At 38.9% G+C, this 6,853-nt stretch overlaps 1 protein-coding gene across 1 annotated transcript in view; it reads right to left on the reverse strand.

The window, feature by feature from the left end:
• Positions 1–3,412: 3,412 nt before the first annotated feature.
• The window catches only part of LOC107099949 (peptidyl-prolyl cis-trans isomerase FKBP1A-like), a gene marked incomplete at its 5' end in the record, with an annotated part of 7,667 nt that continues 4,226 nt past the window's right edge, over positions 3,413–6,853 (reverse strand). The window contains one exon of the mRNA XM_015398280.1: positions 3,413–3,480. The remainder of the gene's footprint in view (positions 3,481–6,853) is intronic.

The raw sequence follows: 6,853 nt of genomic DNA on the forward strand, positions 1-6,853 counted from the left end.
TATATATATATATATATATATATATATATATATATATATATATATATATAATGGACCCTAACCCTGGAGGCCACGTCTATTATAAGCACAAAAAGTCAAGACTGAAATTTCAAAAGTGATTCTAGTTTTGTCAGGAAGCCAATAGTGAGGATGAAACCAGCTTCCTGTTGGACCAACTGCAGATAAAACAAGTAAAAACAGAACTACAATCATTCAAACCAGAGGAAATAAAGAACTAACAATCTTCTCTTCAGATTTGGATAAAAAGACTTTATTTTTTATTTTTTTGCTGCTGAAGATTCTCAGTCATCCAGGTCGTAGTTATTCCAAAACATTTAGGAAACAATCCACTGAACTGTGGATTCATGTGGTTCCTGTTTGGTCATGTGACCTTGATGCAGCTCAGCCTGAAGCTGATGTCAGTTCTTCATCTCATCTATCCTACAGATAATGAAATAAATAATATTTTGAAACTGTTCTTTCTGTGATATTCTGTGATGTTTGCACTGAATTAACTTTAAAATAATATTTGTTGTGAATGTGTTAAATAAAACATTGCTGAGACTCTCTGGTCCAGTCAGCAGACGATCAGATGTTTTCCATGAATTAGGCCATGAGAGCGGCGTGGCATGGATCAGCAGTTCAGCTGACCTCCTTTGGCTCATCAGCGTTGCTGGTTCTGGCGTCTCTGTTCTTCTGGACGATACTCCACAGATTCTGAACAGCGTCCAGGTTTCTGACCAATCGGTTCCAGTTCTGCCATGTTTTCCTGCAGCAGCTTCAGGGACCTTTAGTGGTGGGGGGCCGGTCCAGAGTCCAGAACCAGCAGAAGATGTGAGGCTCTGATCGTCTCTCTGGACTTGAAGCAACATGGATCCAGAGCTTCCTCGCTCCTCTTCCTCCTCACTCTGGGACCTGGATCTCCAGTTTTTTCCTCCTTAATCCAGGGAGGATGTTAGTGATGTTGTATTTAGTTGAGGGAAGGGTTAACACTCATTAGTCACACTGGGGTTGCTTTCATTTTGCTTACAATGAAAAAATCTAAATCTAGATCAGTCATTTTTTCTTAAAATAAGTGCATTTGTTCTTGAATTGAGGAGAAAAGAGACATTTTAAGAATCGGGCAAGACAATTTACACTTAAAATAAGTAAACACATTTGCATTGTTTTATTTCACGTGCATATTATCTAATTATCTTATTTTAAGAGATAGTTTGGCAAACTATCTCATTAACCTACTCAAATCAAGAGTAAATGCACTTAATTTAAGAAATGTTTACTTATTTCTGGATGGTTTTTCCAGTGTAGTGACTCTGGAGGAGCTGACTCCATGGAAATGAGGGATTTAAAATGCAGAACTTTTTCAGATTATTTTCTATTTTTCAGATGTACTTTTGAAAAAGAAAACAGTTTCATTCTGGATTTAAAAGTGCAACAAATACTCTTACCAACGACCAGAGGCGCCAAGTAACAAAGTACTTTACTTTCCTCGAGTAGAAATATCTGCTATCTATACTTTACCGCACTTATTATTTTTTAGACAACTTTTTACTTTCTACTAACATTTTAAAAATAGAATCGTTAGTTTTGTCTCATTTTCATTATGACCTTTTGATTTAAAAAATAAAAACCCATCAAAATAATTAGTTTCTTTAAGACAATTCATTCCTTTTGCTTGGACTAAGTAGAAATGTGTGCTATCTATACTTTACTGCAGTAATAATTTTTTAGACTACTTTCTTTTTTACTTTATACTCGTTAGGTTTTAAAAATAAACTTGTTAGTTTTCTTTCATTTAAGCTCGTTTTCTTTATGGCCTGTTGGTTTGAAAAAATAAAAACCATCAAAACGATTAGTTTCATCCAGACAGTTATTTTCTTTGTGGTTGGACTCGGTGCTGCCCCAACCTGTTGCTCACTACAAACCAAAAGAAATAGTTTTTCCAGATGATGCAAAGTTAAATGTTACATTGTTGACATTAGTTATAAAACTATGAATATAAAGTTTAAGGAATTATCATCCAGAATTGTAGAAAATGTTCCTTTAATAGAGTAGAGCAGTAAAGCTTCTGGCATTAACAGTTTTTCCTGCATTACTTTTACTTTTATACTTTAAGTAGTTTTAAAAATTTTACACTTTTACTGGAGTGAAAAGCTGAAGTTGATCCTCTAATTTCTATAAAAGCATTTTAAGCAGTAGGATTAATACTGGAGGAATAAAGCTGAATACTTTTGACTCCTCTGTTAAAGACAGAGAGGAAAACCCATCAGCATGCATCAGCCACCACCGTGCCCTTCATTGATGATATTTGGCTTTATTTGCTCATCTCAATAAGCAGATAAAAAACTGAGAAACGTTATCTTTTAGTCATTACATTTTGTTGTTGGATAAAGTGAAGTGAAAGCAAACATCAGTATTTTCTAACCTGGCTTCTTTTCTCTGTGTGGAAATAGAATGCATAGAAATAAGAAAGGAAGGAAGGAAGCTTGCAGGCAGCAGGTATTTTCTTTTATTGGAAATACATCATTGGTTGAGTCTGCATACAGTAACATTTCAGCACAGGACTACACAGAACAGGCGGTCCGTCTCAGCTTGGCGGGAGCGTAACGTCGGCAGCCGGTCAGCAGCACACAGACGTTCATTTAAACTCCATTTAAAACGACTTCTGTCAGGTATAAAAAACACTAGTTGGTTTTTCCTGCCTCCAACGCAGCGGTACTGAAAGGACGCTGCATCAGAGACAGCAAACCTAGAAACGACACCAGCTTCATTATTTCTCAAAGGTAGAAACTTGTCATCAAAGGAAATATTCAAGTTATTACAAAAAATAAAGTCAAACAGAATCGCCTCTGCTGACTTTTGGAAGTTTCAAACATTTCACTCTAATTCAGAGGCAGTGCGTGGGGCACGGTCCTCCGCCTGCAGCGATCAGCTATGGCTTTAAATGGGGTTTAAAGAGAAGGAAAGGCAGTCAGGATGCAAACCCAACGCAGAGCTTCCACCCCGTGCACAGATCTAGAGCAAGCAGACAGGGCAAGGTAGGCACACATCAGAGCTATCTACAACTCCTCTTTCTATTCCTCATCTCACTTCCTGCACAAATGTCCATTTAAGGTCACAAGTGGACTTACTGTGCTGCACCATGATTTGACTAAACTACATGAAACTAAAAGGATTGAATCCTGTAATCCAGCCACTGAAATGATAAAACAAGCTATAAATACCAGAACACACTGACTCATTGCTGCTAGTGATTCATCGGCATATTTATCGCTCCTCACAGCGATCCTACACAAACACAACTCTACATAACAAAAAGGAAACAAAAAATATTCTAAATAATTAAGATTTGTGGAAAATGAGAAGCTTTAATCTGGAGGATGAATGAAAGATAATAAAACCAGAAAGTCTGAAGAAAACTGAAGGTATGAAGCGTAGATCATCCAAGTCTTCTGCTCAGGTCAGCAGGTCAGAGGGCAGCTGGAAGGAGGCAGGAAAAACAGGATTTTACTGCAAACGAATCCAATTATAGTGAAAATGGAATAAAATTCTCTATTTATTCTAAAGGATGTTTCTGTAAAAATTAAATAATCAGTCGCAACATTATGACCAACATGGGGTGAAGATTCCCAGTCATCCAGGTCAGAGTCAGTCCAAAAAAAGCTCAAAATCAATCCTCTGGACTTTGTTTCCAGGTTTGAAGACGTTTCTCTTCCATCCAGGAAGGTTTTTCAATTCAAAATGTCAGAAATAGCGTTTAGTTCCAGGTTTTATCCAAAGAACAGAAACTCATCAAAGATGATCTCCAAACCTACAGATACCCAAACTGGCCGTTTGTCAAATCAGCAAGGAAATTCACTGGAAAAAATCTAAATCTAGATAAGTCATTTTTTTCTTAAAATAAGTGCATTTGTTCTTGAATTGAGAAAGTAAAAGAGACATTTTGCCAATAGAACAAGACAATTTACATTCAAAATAAGAAAGCACAATTGCATTGTCTTATTTCAAGTGCATTTTATCCAAATATCTTACTTAAAGATTAAAAATACTCATTCCATTGGCAAATCATCTCATTTACCTACTCAAATTAAAGGTAAATACACCTAATTTAAGACATTTTTACTTGTTTCTAGATTGTTTTTCCAGTGTTCAAAAGACACAAAGCAGAACATGATGGTGAGAAGATTAAATGCAAAAAAAATCTCCATCCCATATTTTGCTGGAATCTCTGAAAAACTCGAGAGGATTATTTCCAAACATAAAATCCCACAACATTTCAAACCAATCAGACCCTGAAACAGAGACTAGTTCATCCTAAAGACCTAATCTGAGCAGAGTGTCTGCAGGTCAATGCAGCGAGGAATGCTCTGATCTTTATATGGGAGAAACCAAACAACCTCTCCACAGATGCATGGCCCAACACAGAAGAGCGCCCTCCTCTGGACAAGACTCTGCAGTACATCTACACCTGATGGACAAAGGACATTCTTTGGAGGACCAGAATGTTCATTCTGGATAAAGATCATCGGTGAAAGAAAAACCAACCTTAAACAGGTTGGTTTTTCTTTACAGGAGAACAGAAGACCTCACCTATTCAGCCAGGCCAACTATTCCCTCTAACGACCCCCCTTTCAGAGACATAGACAGGTATGGGGCATTGCAGGCTAACAAAGAAGCCAAACGACCCCCATTCCAAAGGGGGGGACCCGTTCATCCGTTTCTATTTGCATGTTTTCTAAACTAAAACCAGGCTTTGTTGGGCTGCTGGATAAAACCTGGAACTAAACGCTATTTCTGACATTTTGGATTGAAAAATCTTCCTGGATGGAAGAGAAACGTCTTCAGACTTAGAAACAAAGTCCAGTGGATTGATTTCTAACATTATGACCAACCATCTGATACTGAATCTGAAGATATTCAGTGTTTTCCTTTAGACTTCAGGCAGAGCTGTGGATGACATCTGAACCAAAGCTGAGGGCTCGTTATCCAATAGAAGCTGGACGGAGGAGGAGGGGTCATGCCCGGCATGCGGTGCGCTTGGAGGCAGTTAGCAGCACTGATGAGCAACTATAGATCTGCTCTCTGGTTTAATCGTCCTGCTGACGACAGGATCGCTTCTCTTGACTGTTTCCATAGCGATAAGTCTGAGTACTGTAGCAGGAGGCTGGGAGGTTTGGGAAACGTTCTTCTGGGTATTTGCTGTTCCTCTACATAGATAGAAGTTACTTTGAAATGATTAATACCTGAGCTGCAGATATCTGCAGCTGCTCCAGAGTTCCCGCTCTGATTTATGCTCTCTTTGCTCAGCTTGAGGGAGACGTGTAGGTTTTTTCTTTTTTACCTAAAGGGCTGCTGTAATGGCCTGACATTACTGATGATATCTTCCTTGTTAAAGGACGACTCGCCCCCAAATCAACTTTTTATGCTGATTAATCTGTGGAAATCGATGTTTTTTTGGTATTCCACGTATTAACTGAACATTTGTTGGGCAGCTGCTCTCTGCTAACTCACTGAGTCCCTGAGTGACCAACAATAAATCTAATGACTTCCTTAAAATGGAAAATCAAATTAAATCATATTTTTCCTCATTTAAAAATGAGTAAATTTAGGTAAAAAGCAGTCTGTATGATCTGGCTCGCTGGTGTAAGGATTTGACATTGGTGTAGCGTCGCTCAGTCATATGAGCTAAGAGACAAAAAAAAAAAACATTATTTTTTAAGATAAAAATAAAATAAAATAGAGAAAACCTCAAAGTTGACAAAAAGGTAGCAAGTCTTGTTTTTCTAGGCCATAAAAGTTATTTGGCTTTAATTTTGGGTCATAGATAGTGTTGCACAGATACCGATACCAGTATCGGGCGGGGCCGCGATCCAGCACTAGATGGTGGTATCGGTATCGGCGAGTACCAACCAAGAGGGCACCGATACCATTTTGAGAGCCAAAGGTTTATTCAGCTATTGTCGCCCATTCCAGGTAGGCAATAAATTGTCTTTTTCCTGCTTCACAAAGGAAGGCAGCAGCTGGACATGAAGCCATGATGGTGATTATTTTACATCCAATTAGTCTGCAGTTCTTCATTTATATGCACGCATCAATTTCAAACAGATGGTATCGGCCGATACAGCACAGCCAATGGCATCGGGGCTACACTATTCATAGATTCACATCACCAGAGTGTTGGGGTCAGATATTAGCCTACAGCCTCCATCAGGGGCAGTGGCAGCCTAGTGGTTAGGGCGTGGCCCCCAGAGAGTCTGGGTTCAAGCCCCCCTCCTGCAGACTGCTGCTCTGGGTCCCTGTGTTATAATCTGGGGCGGGGGTCGGCAACCCGCTGCTCTTTAGCCTCCCCCTTGCAGCTCCCTGGAACTTCTTCAAAAAAGTATGAAAATCAGAACAGGAGGTCAAAGAAAAATGACTAATGTTTTCCAATGCTGTAAACGTTTGTATGATAAATAATTTAAACAACAATTTGTGTCATAGTCATAGAGATCATAATTAGCAACCAGCGCGGCGCGGCGCCAGGCTAACAGAGCTGCAGGTGTGTCTCCATGGATCCCAAAGGGAAAGAATTAAGATAGCTGATGAGATCAGAGGATTCAGAGAAGAATGGAGCGAATCATTTGCTTTCATTATCAATGAGGAAGGATTGACTGCATTAATGTAATGAGAGGTTTTCAAAAATAAAAAGGAAAATTTCGAAACAGCATTTCCAGGGAAGGCTGCTAAAAATAAAGCTGATCACCAAGTTAGGAGGGAGGGAGAGAAGAGAGCAAAGATAGATTTAAGAAGTAGATTGCATCTCCAAATTCCACTACTGCTGCTAGTTTGGCTGCAAACATAGAAAACCGTTCAT

The sequence above is a fragment of the Cyprinodon variegatus genome, unplaced genomic scaffold (genome assembly GCF_000732505.1).
Source record: "Cyprinodon variegatus isolate N-32 unplaced genomic scaffold, C_variegatus-1.0 Scaffold922, whole genome shotgun sequence".
NCBI classification, from domain to species: Eukaryota; Metazoa; Chordata; class Actinopteri; order Cyprinodontiformes; family Cyprinodontidae; genus Cyprinodon; species Cyprinodon variegatus.